Genomic DNA, 17,960 nt, shown 5'->3' with positions numbered 1-17,960 from the left:
GAGCTGTCTACACAGATATGAAATATGTACATTGTAGCTGCAAAACAGGAATCCCTGTGAGCATCAGAAAACAAACAGTGCCTTTTGCTTCCAAGCACTATGATTGCTGCTCTTTCTCACATCAAATAAAAACTTGTAGCTACATCCAAATCTGAAATGATGTGCGAATAGTCAAAGATGCAATTGCAACAAACCAACGGAGCACAGGAACCACGAGAGGAACGTACATGAGGAACAGCAGACCATTCCCATCCATGCCTCACTTTGATCACAAAACACACAGAACAACCAGTGAGCTCAGGGCAATGAAAATCATCAGGTAATTATCATTTGTGTCACCCATTTTCATCACTTCATTTTAAAACAAGGGCCTATGGGGACAAACTGGCTTAGCTCCATTGATGTGAACACAATCATTCCCCTAAGATTAATCTGTTTGAAAAATGCATCTGCTCTGTGAATAGATCTGCTTTTAATAGCTAAAGTCCACTTACAGCCGTACATATATATTTAGGAGAACAAGTTCAGTTTCTTAATGAGGGAATTAGTGAGGGGATGTACCCAAGGATCTTTACTGGGATTGCTGAGCCATGGATAAATTTGTTAGAAATGAGGTTTGTGGTGTGAGATCTCAAATGTTGTGTACAGAGAACTTCAAGGCAGCAAGGGAAACACTCTGAAAATCTTCAGTTTCTCAAAATGTGTCACAGCAATGTGCTTCAAAGCACAGCCATTCTGTGAAGACATTTGGGCTTGAAAATGTATTTGGGGAAGATTTCCTGGAAGCTGGAGTAATCTATATCTTAGAGGAACGTAATGGTATGGTGTAGATTTCTTTAAATTAATTTCTTGACCCAAACCCAGTAATGTTTAAAAATTCCATTTTAGGACACCACTCTAAAAAGAGTTCTATCCTGCTCCTGTGCAAAATGAAAACTATCTTTGAAGCTGTGAAAGCTGAAACAAACAGAGTTATCTGCTTACATCAGTAGCTGTAGGGGACAATGTTAGAAAACCAATGAAGCCAGCCAACACCAGTTAATTCTCACTGCAGTTATAACTTATAGAGGATTTTCCTCCTCATTCCTTTCCCTGTTAATACTATTGAACACTAATATCTTCAAGGAAATATACTGGGAAGCAAAGCCCCCCATCTAGATTAAACACAGTGAATGCTTTTTATTCCACCACCGAACACATGGGTACAAAGCATGGCCTTAAGGAAGGAATGTTCACCAGGTTTCTTGTCTTTTGGCAGTGGTAAGTGACAGCTAACCCCACCTGTCCCCACCATCCATCACCTTGCCTGAGGCCTGTGAAACCCCCATTCCTGGAAGCGTTCAAGGTCACATTAGATGGGATTCTGAGCAGCCTGGCCTAGTGAAAGTGTCCCTGCCTATGCAGGTGGGTTAGAACAGGACAAGCTTTAAGGTCCCTTCCAGCCCAAGCCATTCTAAGATCCTATGAATGTAACTCCCCACTGGCTGTGTTCCCCTCCCAGCTCCCATCCTCAGCAGAGCTCCCACCAAACCAGGTGCTCTGGAGCTCCAGGCTGGCAAAGCAAGGCCTGGGGAGAGGTGGGCTGGGGCATGGCACGGGTGGGGACAAGGTAAAAGGTGGTGCTAAATCTGAGACCCTGCAAAAGGTTCTACCAGATTTTTCCCTGAAATAGATCTTGACATAGCCCTGCCTATTATGTTTTACATTCCTTATGCATTGTGAAGGCCTTGTTTTTAATTTCCTAAACTAATGGCAGGACACTGCCAATCTCCTCCACATTGGGCTGGTTCCTTGCTCCCAAGAAGGGACCTGATACATAAAACATGATCACCTGAGGGCTGCCAGTGAGCTCACTTCAAGGGGATTCAGCCCAGACAGGACATCATTACTGAGCCTTAACTCATCCCTTTTGTTAGCAGAGCAGTTCTACTGGTTGGCTCCTGTGTGAGTAGTGAGGAAAACAGTGAACCATGACTCCTTACCCAAAAGGCCTGAAACTCCTGAGCCCGGCCCTGCAGTCATCACTCCCACAGCTCTTCCTTTACTTACACAAGCAGTACACAAACCTGTGGATGAGGTTGGAGGATTTTGGGATGAGACTCAGGTAATCCTGACCTGACCTGACTCACAAAGCAGGAGGAAGGAGTTCAATCCAATTGGCTTGGGAGGCAGTGCACCTTGCCAGAGATACCTGATGCCAGCTTCTTTGAAAATAAAGAAATAATCATCTTTCTGATTAAGTTTAGATACTCTTAGATGGGCAAGGAGAAATGAGTCAAAGCTGAAGACACCATCTGAAAAGAGTAGAAGAGGAAGATGGATGAAAGGACAAATTGTTTTCATTTGGAAGTTCAGCTGAAAGAGGTGTTAAATTGCAGGAGGTCAGTGTTTGCAGCTAAAGGCCTTGCTTGTGAAGTTTTTCTCTCCCACCCTGGCCCGGATGCTAAGTGAAAGCAAACAGGACTTTTCATCTTTTTGAACCTGATCCTGCACTATTCAAATCAGCCAGGCTTTGTTGTGAGCCCCATTCCCAGGTGGGGAGGGAACACAGCCCACAGTGCACTGCCTAGTCTGATGGCAGGAAAAAGAGCATTTCTGAAATGTGTCAGCTAAAATATTTGAACAAGCAGGTTTTCAAATCCCAGTGTGGACAGAAGGAGCTGCTTTTTAGCAGGTGTTAGAAGGAAAAGATAAAGCTGCTCAGTTGAAAATATGTCATCCTTCATTTGGAAATGTGTCAGTACAAGTGTGTTAGCACCTTCGTGCCAAGTCTGGACAAGCCCTGGAGGAGGAGAATGGCTGAACTAAAAAGGAGAGGGAGGTGGAACATCTCTGGAGGCAGCTGAGTGCTGCAGTACTTTGGGTAGGAGAAAGAAAACAGCTATCCTCTAATGGGAGAATTTTTAAACCAAGGGATTGAAGAGTTCACAACTGCCAACATTTTTACACCTTCCCCAAGTAAAGTCTGAGGATCCTGTTTGAGGTGGGCCTCATGGAGATCTTTCTGCATTAGGATTCCTGAGGCTGGTGTTACTGTGGGTCCCGCTGGGTTCTGCAGCAGTGGGACCACTACAGGAGCCAGACCCAGAGACCGAGAGGAAAGGGATCACCCCCCAAGAACTCAAACTGGTCTCTGCCAAATCCTGCTGCTATAGCCCCTTTGACATCCAAGATGGCATTTTGGATCCTACACAATCATAGCAAAACCCAGCCCAGGCATCTTCACGTGGCCCACCAATATCCATAGCAGACCTTCAAGCACAGGGTTTGCTTGGCTGCATTTTCTCTGTTTATAGCCCCACTCACTTGGAACTTACCCAAGCAGCTGCTGATACAGCCCCGAAGAGACACAATAAAAAGGCAAGGGAAATGTACAAATTCTACTTAATTTGGAACAAGGGATCAGTTAATCTGATCCCTGAGGAACTCAAATATATTTATTTTCATGATAGTGTTCCAAGAAAACAGCTCTCCTACCTTGGATCCACACTCCCCCTGTGCAGACTTGCCCAGATACCCAAACCAGCTCTCAACTTGCTGCTTGCAACCAGATTTAGTATATTTTGAGCTATCTCTCTCTTTGGCACGGAAAGATGGGTATAAACCTAAGGCACAGAGACATCTAACAGCAGCAAAGACAATGTGAGCTGGGATACTCTGATTTCTGTTCTGTTTCCCATGGTTCCACTCCCACCACAACAAATCCAGTGTAACACATCAAACAGGGGATTATTAAACACATTCTTGAGGTCTGAACAAGTAACAAGTAATAAATGGCTTAAATCAATGCCCCAGCATCCAGGACAGATTTCTAGAAATACATCCCAACCCATAGACACAGGAAGAAACATTTAACTCAAGTACAAACTGAGCAGGACTATGAGAATATTAGCCCTGATGGTCCTCTGATTATTAGCACAGCACTAATTACCATCATGGCAGCTTTCAGTTCAGCTTGTCCCTCCAGGTCTGCACATTATCTCACAGTTTCCCAAGCAAAAGCATTGCAGCCCTCCCTGTTCTGCTGCACAGCACTGCCAGGTTTCCCAAGCCTCCTCTCCATCCCCAGTGCCACGAGTATCCGGATCCTGCTGTGCTGGCCCCACACTGGGGCAGCTGTAATTGTGTTGCCACAATATTGGATTAACAACGGGGTGACTCTGAAGGTACAACTTGTTTTTAATTTCCTATTTGATGAAAAAATATTTGCTGAAATCAATTACATTTTCATTGTATTTAAGAGGGTGATCAAAGTTCTGTTACTGTGCATGCCCAGAGCTACCCCCTCCTTGGATAAAACAGGAAAAAACAATTTCCTGCATAAATCCATTTGGGATGCACAAGTTCCTGGAGGAGGGAATTCTAACAACATGAAATGTCAGGGCCAATTGAATGTGGTGTGCTAACATGATGTACAGCAGCCACTGGCACCTTCACCGAAAACACATCCCAAGGGAAGCTCTCAACACCATGGCAGCCACGGCACCATGCCAAGAAATAAAAAACTGGGATTTAGCTGCTTCCACAGCATGAGGGAATTCAAAGACATTGCTTCCATGAGCTGCCTCAACCACTATCCTGAGGAAAAGCCTAAAGGAGAAACCTCCAGCACAGGAGTCAAGACATCTTTGCAGACAAAAATTTCCAAGTGACCACCACAAATGAGAACAGGAAAGGAAGAGCTGTCTGCAGCCTCCTGACTGCAGCACTCAGCCCTGAAGAAAAGGAAAATCAAAATAGTTTTAAAAATCCACCCTTTAGAAAATACAAGACACCATCAATTCCTTACTACGGTGGTTTTAATGGAATGACTTGGACAGACACCAAAATCCCACAAAATATTTTGTAAAGGTAATGCATAGAACAATTTTCAAAGAGTAGGCAGTGAGTGTACTTGGTACTTAACCCTTTTAAACACGTCTGATTTCCACTGCTTTTAGGAATAAAAAGTAGTTTTCAGAAGCAAATGAAGCCACTTCCAAAGAAAACCCTTCTTCCTGGGACTGTGGAGGGCCAATTCAGACAGCTGCAATGGCAGCAGTGTCACTGCAGAGGCACAGCAGGGTGGCCATGGGGACCAGCAGAGCAGGGCCAGGCTGGTCATGCTGGCTTCCCTCTGCCCACAGCTGGCAAGAGGATCCCCTGAGAGCTCCGGACAGGCCATTGGTGACACTGTGAAGGACAGGAGAAAAAAGTCTGTGGTCACCTCTGAGCCAAAATTGCTTCTTCTCCACATAGGAGAAGTTCTCAGGAGTTTTGGAGGAATGGTACAGGAGGATCACCCCACCAACTTGAGCCCTGATGAAAGAACACAGCAGTGCAAGATCAGCCATGGATCCAGGCCAACATGCAGAATCCTACAGAAGAGGGAGATCTGAGTCTGAGCACAGATAGACCAACCTATCAATACATTCATGATGAAAAAGACCAACACCACTTCCCTCCCAACATGGTGAGACACACTCTGGCCCTCCTGCATTGGCTCAGCGTGTCCAGGCAGCCTGAAACACACTGAATATATTCTCAGTAGAAGAGAGCCCCTGTTTTCAAGATTTTAGCTTAAATGCACCATACAAAGGGTGAGCATCACAACACAGTCCATGGTGTTAAATTCTAAACACTCTAAACCCCCTGTCTTAGTGGATTAAGTTACTCAGCCCAAACACCAGTCCCACAGAGGAGGTCACATTGGTTCTCCAGAGGTCCAGTGACTCAAGCAGGCAACAGGAGCTCCTTCCCCTGGGACAAGCAGTTCTTCTGAGCCATGTAGGGACAGACTTAAATATGTGGAGAGGGCAAGTCAAAGCCAGTGTGTCACCTCTGTGGCTCTGTGTCAAGGCAAAACACCTTGTCCACCACTTCGGGGCACAAGAAGGGGCAAACCCTGTTATCACACCAAGCTATCCCAGGTGCAGGATGAGCCTCGTAGGGCATATCTGAGCAAACTGTACCTCCCAGAGTAAAACTGAGCAAGTCCTTAAGGCTCTGTGGCCTCTGTGGCTCAGTTCTTTCCAGTGTCTACATGGTGGAAAGAAAGCAGGCAGATTGAAGGCCTCATTGCTGACAGGGCAAAGGAAACTTTCAGGGGCTGAACAAGAAAATGATACAGCACGAGTTGTTTAAAGTAATGATCATCTTTATCCTTTGCTGTGCAGGGGGGCTGCAACTCCTGTGGAGGACCATAATTCCATAATTCCACTACAGTACTGGGGATCACTGTTCCTGACTGGAAGATATAAGCACTCATGCAATAAAATGAGAATAACAACAACCAGTATGGCCATTTTAAGGAAACAATGAAATATAACTCATTTAGTCTGAATATCAGCTGCTGTTTCCAGAATTTCCTTAATAATGGAATAATTTGTCAAAGGAAATTAAAGAAGTCACATTTCAGAAGGTTTTATGGACACTGGATGAAAGAAGACAAAATATATATTAAATAATTTGTCATATTAATAGAAGGGAATGGAAGGGTTGTTTCTTCTTTCATCCCTACTTTCTGTGCATGCTCAGCCTTTTACCTGGAGGGATTATGTCTCTCTTTCCATGTTAACATTAAAACTGCATGCTTCTCTGAAAGATACAATTCAGTGAAACACAAAGTATTGAGTTTAATACAAAAGTAAATGGATGAAGTTCCGTGACCTCTGTATTTTATAGGGGTTGAGACTGGATGATCTAATGGGCCCTCCTGGTCCTACTGGCTGTAACTCTATCAAATGACTCTTAAGAAAGTATTTTTATTTTTGGATCCTCTGCAATTCTTTTTTTCCTCTTTCCTAGGAGATACAAGATTTAGGGAGACCAAGCTGAATTAAAGATCCATATAACAACAAATAAACAAATATTCAGTGTTTTTGCTGACAAATTGAGGGTATCATGGATCAGCAGTTTTATTATAGTCTCAGAGAGAAAAGATCAAAAGACAGATGCATCAGCTTTTAGTTGGTTTTAGATGGCAGGCTGAGGGATTAAGAACTCAGAGGATTTCCCTTCAATCTGAGAGAATTTCCAGAACAGGTAACAGTTTTAAGTCAAATTATAATAATTAACATGAGATAGTGTATTGAATGGAGAGCAATTTTACCAAAAACAGTTTTGCACATCACTAGATACTGACGTTTGAATTCAGAAGGGAAACTTCCTTTAGCTCTCCCACAAGTTTATACAGGTTCAACCATTAAAAACGATGTTGGTCTTTGCAAAAAACAAGAGCTGAAAGTTGTAACGTTTCCCAAGTCAGATGGGGAGTAGCCCCAAGAGGATGATGTATAACATAGCAGAAAGAATGTTTAAAAATACATGGGATCATGCTGCTGTATGGATATCCACAGCCTCTTAAAAGTCTGATAATTAATTAGCAGCAGGATAGTTAATCAGCGCTTCTGTGCTATTTACAAGATCTTCAGGAAACTGGGAAATGTAAATGCCAGGGCTTATTTTTAGTAGGCAACTCATCTTTGATAAAAAATAGCTGGACATCTGGCAGGAAAAGAAAATACTATCTCAGCCCAAAGCTGAAATTCTAAATTCTTATTAAAGACCTGATGTATCTCAGCCAGGTGGAATGGCCTGGCCACAGGAGTCACTGAGTGATACCACACAACCTACATTAGATAGAGAAATAGGCTCTGTTAAGGGGAGAAACGATTTTAAGGTCACATGTAGTTGGTTTTTAAATAGAAAATATAATTTTCTGGTTGCTACATACATTAATGAGCAAGCACAGGGGAGCTCAGCTATCTGCATTGGCCAGACCTAACTTGATTCAATTTTATTTCAACCCACATTCCTCAGACTTCCAGCTGTCAATGCTTCCTATCACCCCTGCGGGCCGCTTCACCCCTTTAGAGGAGACGAGGCAGCTGGAGAAAGCCATTTCATTAAAATTTAAAAAAAAACCAATAAACAAAACAGAATAAAACCCACAAGAAACCAAAAAACAGGCATCCAGGCTCCAGCTTGAAGAATTAGACAGTCCAACAATCGCTGGGTCAATTCACATTAAGGCGAACAAAGAGCAGACGGAGAGAAGAAGATGAGTTAAATGGCTCGGTGGCTGCTGCCTGTCCCTAATTCTCTGTTGACTTTGGCCAGTGCCTTGTCAGAGGGGGCTGCAGCATTTGACCCCCGTTTCCAGGCGCGGGCAGGAGCTGGGGACACATGCGGCAGCGCTAAATAGGCGGCTCCATCCCCGCATGCCCCGGCCCTGCCATGGGTGACTGCTCTCCCTAGTCAGCCTATCAGGAATTTATTGCCTCTTCCCCATCGCCCGGCAAAGAAACTGTCTCACAGATGTTGGCATTGTAACTCATTCAGTGTCACCGTGGGGTTCTCCGCCATTGTGTCCCCGCACAAAGGGGCGGCATTCAGGGCAGGGCACGGCGAAGGTAGCCCGGGGCCGGGCTGTGCCGAGGGCTCTTTGTTGGAGCTCCTCAGCCCAGGGTATCGCCTGCCCTCGCTCTCCCCTGCGCTGGAGGCAAGGCCCGCAGAGGAGCTGGCAGGAAGGAAGGATTTTCTGCCTTTTGTGGGCTCTTTCTGTGCTATTTTTGTTCTCCAGGACAGCTTTTGTTGCCCAAGGTAATGATCCTTGGCCCTTATTCATATCTCTGCTTTTGTCAGGGGGCCTTTGTAGGCGATGCTCTGGGGGTGAAACCCGCTAGACACAGCACCGGGGCCGGCCCCTGCTATGTGTATAGCTATAAATAACTAGCTGGGAGCTATCTGCTATGAAATCATCCTTGTCACAGCATTGGCAGCGGGTTGTGCGAAAGGTTTCGCAGAGAAGCAGCAGATGCATCCCGGCTCAGGAGGGCATCCCCAAAACACACCCCGCTGACCCCAGGGGTGACCCCAGGGTGATGAGCAGCATCCCAAAGGCTGGTCAGGACAAGGCTGTACCACAGCCAGAGGCTGCTGTCCCCTGGGCTCCTTTGACTGTCGGCACACTCCTATCTGTAGAGAATGAAAAAGCAGTTCCAGGAATGATATAAACCAAGGCAAAATGCTCACTTCGAATTCCTGCCGAACCCCGTGGGATGATGTTCTCACCCCTTCAGAGTGCTCCTCCCTCGGTGCCTGCAAAGGGATGAGATGGCTGGAAACCTGCACACAGTGGTTTTTAGACACACTCATATGTAAATATATAAAATAAATATAAAAAAGTAAAAAACAGCTTCACTCCTTAAAAGAGGAGGAGCTCCAAGGCCTCATCTTTCCCCCCACAGTGCCAGCATCGGTTGCATCCTCACCACACTCAAGCCAGAAAGGCAAAATTCAGGGGACAGCCTGCTCCTCACTGGGGCCCCCCCAGATGCCCAGGGCCAGCATTGCTCTGGCTCCCTACACGGTTCTCAGAGCATCCCCCAGGCTCCAGACCTGTGAATAGTTATACAAGTTCTCACATGCATACTGTTAAGCATATTTGTTTTTATTTTTTCAGGTTCAAGGCCTCAGAGTGTAAGCTCCGGAGGGTAGGGAGGCTCTGCTGTTCAGACATCTAAGCCACCACGCCCACCCGTGGGGAGGAGGGATTTTTGGTTTTTAATATATATATATATATATATATATATATATAAAAATTAATCTCCCATCCATCAGCTCAACAGCAAAAATGGTGCCAAATGTAGTCTTTCCACTCATGCAGTTTTTGTGTTCTAAAATTCACCACGTGTTTAACCACGACTCCTCAGCCAGTCCCTGCAGCACCCAGGTTCCCAGGTGGTCCCCCATCCCAGCACCAGCCAAGCCTGCAACTGTTTAGTTTCTAAGCTCAGGGCAGTCAGGCCAGAGTGGATACAGGCCAAATATAATATAGACACACACAGGCCTATATTATAGAAAATACATACACACACACATATATTTTATGTATATGCATATACATATGTATATAAAAATATATAAACTCACACACAATGTGTGTGTTTAAAATAGAAACCCCCAACCAGAAAATAAAATATTTTATTGCAAAGTGAATGGATTTTTTTAATGCTTAGAAAAACACATTAAAATATAACTAGAACATTAATGAATCCCTGTTCAAATGCCGATGAAATACAGGGCTTCTTACTGACTGCACAAAAAATTTTTACTGTTTATTTATATCACTTCTAATAGGAAAATATAATTTGGAGTGAAATATTATACTTGCTACAGAATGGGCCTAAGTCTTCATGGTCCACCAAGCTGTCCCCAGTAGCAAACCTATGGCACAGAGGTTCCTGAAAACTCCATGGCCTTGCTGAATGCAAGCTTGAAGATCAAAATTGAACTGGAGCACACAAAGTTCACCCTCCTGGTAGGATCTTTTTGTCCTCATGAAACTGTGGAGCCAGGCAGTTTCCTCTGAGCCTGATCTAGGGGAAAGCTTTCCTTCCAGCCCAGGCCCCTCTTTCAAGGTTTTCCTTTAACTGGTGCCATCCACAAAGGAGAACTGCCTGGTGTGCCCACAGCAAGGTGATCTCCTCAAGAAAAGTACTTCTCTGGAGGTCCCAAGCTGCTGTCCATGTTGCTTTTGTTGTGAGGGAGGACCAGTGTGCTTAACAGACCCTGTCTGATGGACAGAGCCTGGTGGGGGCTGGTAACCCAGCCAGGAAAGCATTCTTGGCACAGGTAAGCTTTGAGATCTCAGGCCTTCAAACAAAAGCCACAGATTGTGTGGGCAGGTTTCCTGAATCACTACACCCTGTTATTAGTGCTTTCAGCTGGGAAGGGGAGAGACAGGGACTGTTCCACTGGTAATTTAATTATTTTATACAAATGGGAAAACCTTTAAAAGTTTCAGAGTCTGGGAGAGGCTTTGAGAGCTTTGTTCGGACATTTCTTTGGGAACAGCAAGTTCAAGTCCCATCAAGCAGAGGAAAATCATTCATGGGAGTCTCCCATATCCCACATGGATGCTTTATAGGCCTGGGCATTGGGAGGAGTGAGGAAAGCACAGCATTGTTGCTTTCCCCAGCTCTTCAATGGACAGAAATTATTGACTTTTCTCATGCATTAGACCAAGTCCAATCTTTGAGTCTCCAGCCATAACAGCCACCTCTAGTCCTCTCAGAAGTCACTTCCAAAGGCAATGGCAGGCACTTTTGAGGTGCTGAGTGTGATAAGGGTTCTATTCATCTTCCCCTGTGGTCAGTGGCCAGAGATGGGCTTCTCCAGCGGGCAAGTACAACCACTGAAGGTGCAAATTTCCCTCCAGATGGATGTGTCTCTTCTCACTGAAGGAAGAGGGATCCCTGGCCACCAGAATACAAGGAACAGAGTGCAAGGAACATTCTCTGGTGTTGAAAAGAAAGATTAATCAAATGGCTTTGGCTGGAAGTGAGCAATCTGGGCACCAAACCTCAGTGTTTCCTCTGCCCTTCCCCTCATGAAATTCATTAATATGACCCTGTACAACTCTGAGTGCAGTGTGTGGATGTTTGGTTTTCCTGCATAAAGATTATTCACACACTGACCCGTAACTGGTCAGAGGAGAGTATTAACATCTGTAAAGGACTGAGCCAAGCTCTTGGAGGCTAATGGGAAAGAAAACAAACTAATATGCTGACATAGCACTTTAATGAGGAGTAATCAAGAAAAAGAGCAATGTTAACATGGCTTGAACAATATATGAATTATGTAATGCTGATACTAAAATGCCTTGAAAATGGTAGGAGGAATCCCTTTTCCTCAGAGTTCAGAAGATGGTGCCCTGGACTAGCTGGGAGGGGCAGCCTGCCAGGACAGGACAGGACAGTAGAACCTTTCCAAGTCTCATTAGTAACGGGTTTTCATCACTTTAACAAAGAACTTTTTCAGCATGTAGGTACAAGAATGGCACAACCTGAGGAGATAAAAGGAGAAGGTCAGCATGAGCAGTCAAAACAGGCCAGTCTGAGTCAGTTTGTTACGGTGGATGTACCTGAGATCAACCAAAGGTGATATGGAGATTTCTAAGGTAATCTCATACAGTAAACCTAGCTAATGGCTGTGCTCTGGTTTTGTGCTAGTAATTAATAATCACAGCTGCATTGGGAAGAAAAATACATTAAAAATAATTTTGCATTGTTCAACTTAGTGTAGAACAACAGTGTAAATAGTGAGGTTCCTCAGGGAAGAAGTTTTTGATCAAATGTACTGAGCACAGCTCACATCAGTTGGGTTCCCCTACATCCCCAAGAGGACTGGGATCAGTAGCTCAGGCTTTGCACCAACAGTTCTTGCCAGAGATCAACATGTGATCAAGGATACAAGGAAAGCAAAGGTATCTCAGCCATCAGGGACTGGGTGACAGTCCCTCCATCAGCAACCAGAGCACACCCACTGAATTGCTGCAAAGAATCTCACTCACTTCAGTGGTCTTTGGATCCCATCCCAAAGGGAAAAGCAATTTCCATCACAGAAATATGCCTGCCACCAAGCTCATTTATTTCTCCTTTGTTAAATGTGCTGTAAAGACTCACATAACAAAGCTCCAGAAATCATTCAGTATCAACAGGTTTCAGCTGGAGTGATTAACCAAAGCACAGGAACTTGGAGAGCAAGTGTATTAATGTCTCCTGGCCACTAAATCTTTCTTGCCAAGAAATAAAAGAGCCAAAAAAAGATAAATAATTAGGAAGTTAGAACAGTGACTCCAAATCCCAGAAGGGGTTCACTAATTGTTTACAGAAGATAGACTGCAATGAAGGGATGATTAGAAATATATCAGCTGCAGGACTTTGATAGCAGCAAATCTGTCTTGGCAGGGGGAGGAACAGCAACAGCAGTCAAACAGGCAGAGGGCAAAATGCACAATCTCATGAATTTTGCAGTCCTGAAAACATCTACTCTATGGGTCTAAATGTAAGATGGCATTAGACACATGCCTGAAATTTTGCATAATGAGAAACAAATTAAAAATGATTGGACATGTCATGGAGCCATGGTGTTGCCTTTCAAGCCAGCTGGGACCATCCAGCCAGCTGATGAAGCAGAGACTCACTCTCCTTGGGAGCAGCACTGCACACAGCTGCTGCTGGAGCAAATGCTGGGCAGCAGGGACCCAGGGAGCTTCTGCCAGTGCAGCCCTGGGAAATGAAACAGATTGTTGTTGTCTTTCATATTAAAGGGCAGGGGACAAGCACAGCATCTGGAGTGCTTTGATCAGTGTCACCTGTTGCTACACAGTAAAGTCAATTTTTACAATAATTTTCACACATTTGGGCCAGTGCAATATATCCAGGGCTATGATGCCCCACAGTTCCTCCTCTTGCCTGGCTGCAGCCCTTTGGTCTGTTACTATATCTTACAATATTTGCAGACCATTGCAAACCAAGCACAGGACCAGCTTACAGAAGTGGGAGGAGTATGCAAGGCCACTTTACCTATCCAAAAAGTCAAGACCAACCAGCAGCAGTCTTGTCACATGTGTTCCTTTGCCTGTTGTATCTTCTCAGCCCAGCTGTGCCAGGCACCATGTACAGAAGCTCAAGGCATCTATCAGAAGTACAGCCAAGCAAACACACACACAAACATCCCTGTGCCAAGAGACTGATAATGGTTTTTTTCCTCTCCCTTTCATGACTTCCAGATCCAATTGGCTCTGTTTCTATGACACTATTTATTTTTCTAATCTTCAACACTGAAAACCCTGCCTGAAGCCTTTTAAACTATTTCCATACGTGCCAGGACTCAAGTGCTGGTCACAGCAGTGAAGTGTGGGCTGTCAGGAGAGAAAGAAGACAGGGATGAGTTGTATTAAATTCTAACAGGGTGCTTCAAGGAGTCATCTGGGCATGGATCCATGAAGCTTGTTGCACCCCAGCCTGACCAGCCTAACTGGTGTGCCCCATCATGTCCCCCCAAGACTAAGCAGTCCCAGGCTCCCCAGTTAAACCTGGCCAGACAAGGAATTTTGCTCTGTTGTAGCCCCTTCAGCCACACAGACCTCATAGCTGGTGCTGGGAATTTCTGCCAGACACTTCAAAGAGGGCAGGATTCAACTCATCATTTGAAGCCCAGCCCCATTCCCTGTCCTTAGGCAAGTGGAGGAGCCATGAGAACAGCTCAGAAACCTCAGCTGCTTCAAAGCACATCTGCCTGCCTTGGGAAATAAGAATTGCTCTATAAACACATCTTCCCCCTGCATCTGCAAAGCAGTGGAGACCCTGAGAATTTGTGCTGCCTGAGATGAATGCCCATGCCCTGTTTGCCAACCTCACAGTCCTCAGATGTCTGAGTCCCTCCTATTCCACATCCCATCCCAGCTCTTCCTACTGCATACGCCACAAAGCTGTGCCAGTCCAAAGGCTTTACCTGAATAAAGGCATAATCCTGTCTGCATCCGTGGGATTCATGGCCCAATAGCTCAGCTTCCCTGAGAGCAGTGGTGGAAAAACAGCACAGTAATATTTTAGTAACATTATGGCAATCTTCTCTCAATTAATTGTTTATTGCAGTAATTTGGCCTGTTTTGCTGCTTGTAGGTCGTCAGTACAAAGTCAGTCTCCCCCAAAGGGGCCCATAATTCAGATGTTTTCCCTCCATGCAGTGTTCCTTCTCACGTCCTGTCCCACCCAAGCGCGAGGTCAAGCAGTGTCCTCACTTCCCTGGGAAGTGCATGGGAACATTTTACAAACAAAGTGATATGGTGCCTAAAACTCCAAATAAAACAGGATGAGGGGCTGTCCCCCAAATCTGGGCACACAGGAGAGGCTGGACAAGTGAATGTTCTCCTCATCCCAAGAGGATGAGTTTTGGGAACGGCTCTGTGCTCATGTGCTCCCCAGATGGTGCCAGGACACCACCTTGGAGAGAGTTAATGCAGACCAAATCTGTGCTGAACCATTTGCTCACACTGAAGCTGTGGAATGGTCACAGGCCAGGGCAAAGACCATGTATTGGCCATTCATGTCCACCAGTGGCCATGGAGCAGTGGGACTGGCCTGTGCTAACCTCATGCTGCCAGGTCAGTGCGTGACCTGTTAGAGTTTAGAAAAGCAAAGGCACCACATCTCTGTAGGAAAAAGGCCCAAAGGGAAGTTCTGAAGGAGTCTTAAGACACTTCATGACTCCTTGGAGAAGCTGGTCTAGGATGTCCCTGCATGAGGCAGCAGGTAGCCTTGGGGAAATCTCCCTTTTGTCTCTGGGACTGGGTTCCCCATCTGCCCAGTGGGAAAACTAGGACATTCCCTTCTCATAGGGGTTGATAGAGTTGTTCATCAAAGAACACAAGGTGTCCAGGCACTGTGGGGATGGGAACCATGTGAGCACCCATCCTGAAGTGGAAACACAAAAAAAGGCATTTTCAAGCAGAAATAATCCAATTCATTTTTGTCATCTCCAACTTCAAAGATACAAGCTCCAATATTTTGTCTGCTTGGGAAGTGGAAAAACATTCTTCTTGTCCAATGCACATCCATGCCAACAGCAGGCAAAATTTTGGCCTATTGAATTAATTAACATAGTTTTTAATTAAGACTCCAAATTTTACCCAGCCTGGTTTAGGGCATGTCTACACAGATGGGAGCAGACACACACGGGCTCCTCTGTCTGCCTTCCAAACCAGTTTGACTGAGTTGGCTTCAGCATCACACCGGGCTTGTGTGAGCTCTCTGGCTACTTGAGGGGAGCTAAAACAGGCTCCTGGTAGGCAGGGTGGAATATTTAAGCACTGCATGAACATGGCTTCATGGCTTTTTGATGAAGCTGGCTCGTGCCCAGTTGGCTTGCAGAGCAAGAGAGTTCGCATCTGTTTGCATCCATGCATCCAGGCATGTCCTTCTATGTCTGTTTTCAAGTTTACTAAATATCTTTTTATTTGGCCACCCACTACTGGATGTATTTTCATGACAGCTTTTAGGAATTGCAGTTTTCCATTTTACTGTTTCCTTGTACAAAGCCAAATTATTGTGGTGTTCACAAAATCAGCAAAAAATCAGGAATAGAAACATACATTATTATAACAGCATTCAATAGCAACAGATTAATTACATTTGTAAAATATTTCTGTTTCTGATAATCACAGGTGCTATTTACAATACAGGTTTTATTTCATATGGGGGTGTGTGCAATGATCTATTATTTTATCAAATTCTTCCCATTCATCTATACTTACTTCAATACTTAACCAGAGTCAAATCTACAAGACATGGAAGTATCCATGGAATGGATGCAGTCACAGGAAAACAAACCATTCCCATTTCATCTGTTTTAATGTTCAGCCAAGTTCTGGATAAGCACACACATGAAACACAGCTGAAATAATCTCAGCATTTACTATGATTAGTTTGCAGCACAAGCCATGGATTTGTTCAGAGTGAACCCAGTCAAGGAAGGAATCCTCTGGATATGGAATAATAGGAAATACACAAAGTGTACAGAGGAAAAACCTTTCTAGAGGAACACAAATAATTCAAAATTTGCACGGACACAATTTACAATGAATGAAGTAATTTACTCAGGGAAGGAGGAAGCTTGCAATAATTCATTTGAAGTGGCTTTCTTTGCAAAAACACTGTCCAAGATAAGGCTTATCAGAGGCATTCTTATAGTTTGTGTATGCAATTGAAGTAGTCTGTGGAGTATAAGATGGAAGTTATTCTGACAGAAAACATACAAGCAAATTAAATAGATTTAACCATTCACTGTCCACTGCTGGAGTAATGTCAGTGCTCCTTGTGACTCTTAACCAAAGTTTTTGCTAATGACACTGGTATTTTTATAATATTGCTAAAAAAAATGCAAAATTATTGTTCCTAGGCAGATTAAAAAATTATCCTAGGCAGATAACACTGTCACCAATGAGAGAAATTATAAGGAGAGGCTGCTGGGAAAAAAAAACAAAAAAAAACAAAAAAAACCCAACCAAAAACAAACTAGAACCAAAAAACGTGCCTAGTAGCACTATGACTTTGTTCTCAACAACAGCATTTGCAGTCCTTTATTCAAGACAGCCTCATAAATCCAAGCACAGTGTCGTTCCCAGGGTACAGGAGCTCTCAGAGCTGTTTTGTGAGCAGGAGATTGGGTGGATTTGCCAGTCCAACTGGAATGTTCTGCTGCTGGTGTCAGTGCCAGAGGGCAGCAATGTGCACAGCCATCGGGAGAGATGTCACCACCAACCTTCAGCCCTTACAATAACACAAAAAGGAATTGCAATAGTGGATCAAAGCAACATCCAGCCTGTTACTACTGGTGAAATGAAACAGATGTTTCATAGAATGATAAACAGAACAAGCCCACCAAAAGTCTCCTGTTTTATATTCCTCTTGTAGCCTCTTTCTCTGCTGTATGCCTTCTCTATTCAGCTTAAGAAGACCCTCCAGAATCAGTAAGGAGCCTGCAGAACTGATTCTTTTGGAGATCTCCCTCCATGCTCATATACTTTGTGAACAGGAGGAAGGAAATGTTAATTGCTTGAGAATCTGTGTAGGGGCAGAAGGTGTTTCTGCACCACCAAACCCTGACACAGCCCCCAGGCTCAGAAAGACAGGGAAAATGAGATTTACTCTTCTCTCATATTTGCTAAGGTCCACCTCTTGGAGCTTAATGCAAGCTCTTCAGAGCTCACAAAGAAATAAATTAACAAGACTGGACACTACAGCTGCCAAAACAAAAGTTTATTCCACAGTTATGAGAACCAAAAATTACTTGTAGGTTCAGCCAAAATCTTCTCTAATCAGACAAATTTTCTGATCATCTGTAGAGGAAAATACCCGAATTATAGAGAGGACTGTAACTAAACAGCTATTCAGGTTTGGCTGAAAGGATTTGGCCTGCACAGAGTATTTATTCTTGTTTGGAGTTGATGTGCCTTGCAAGACTGGGGGTTTGAAAGGCTGGGGGGAAGGTGAGTAGGAAGACTTGAGACAGTTCAACCAACAAGAAGACATGAGGAACTGGTCTACACATTACCAAAGCTTAAGGTAAAGTAATGCCTTTTACTGGGATATCCAGTAGATTTGATGAATTTAAACTTTTGCCCCGGGGCA

Source organism: Parus major, chromosome 4 (assembly GCF_001522545.3).
Source record: "Parus major isolate Abel chromosome 4, Parus_major1.1, whole genome shotgun sequence".
NCBI classification, from domain to species: domain Eukaryota; kingdom Metazoa; phylum Chordata; class Aves; order Passeriformes; family Paridae; genus Parus; species Parus major.
Note: the sequence above shows the minus strand (reverse complement) of the source record.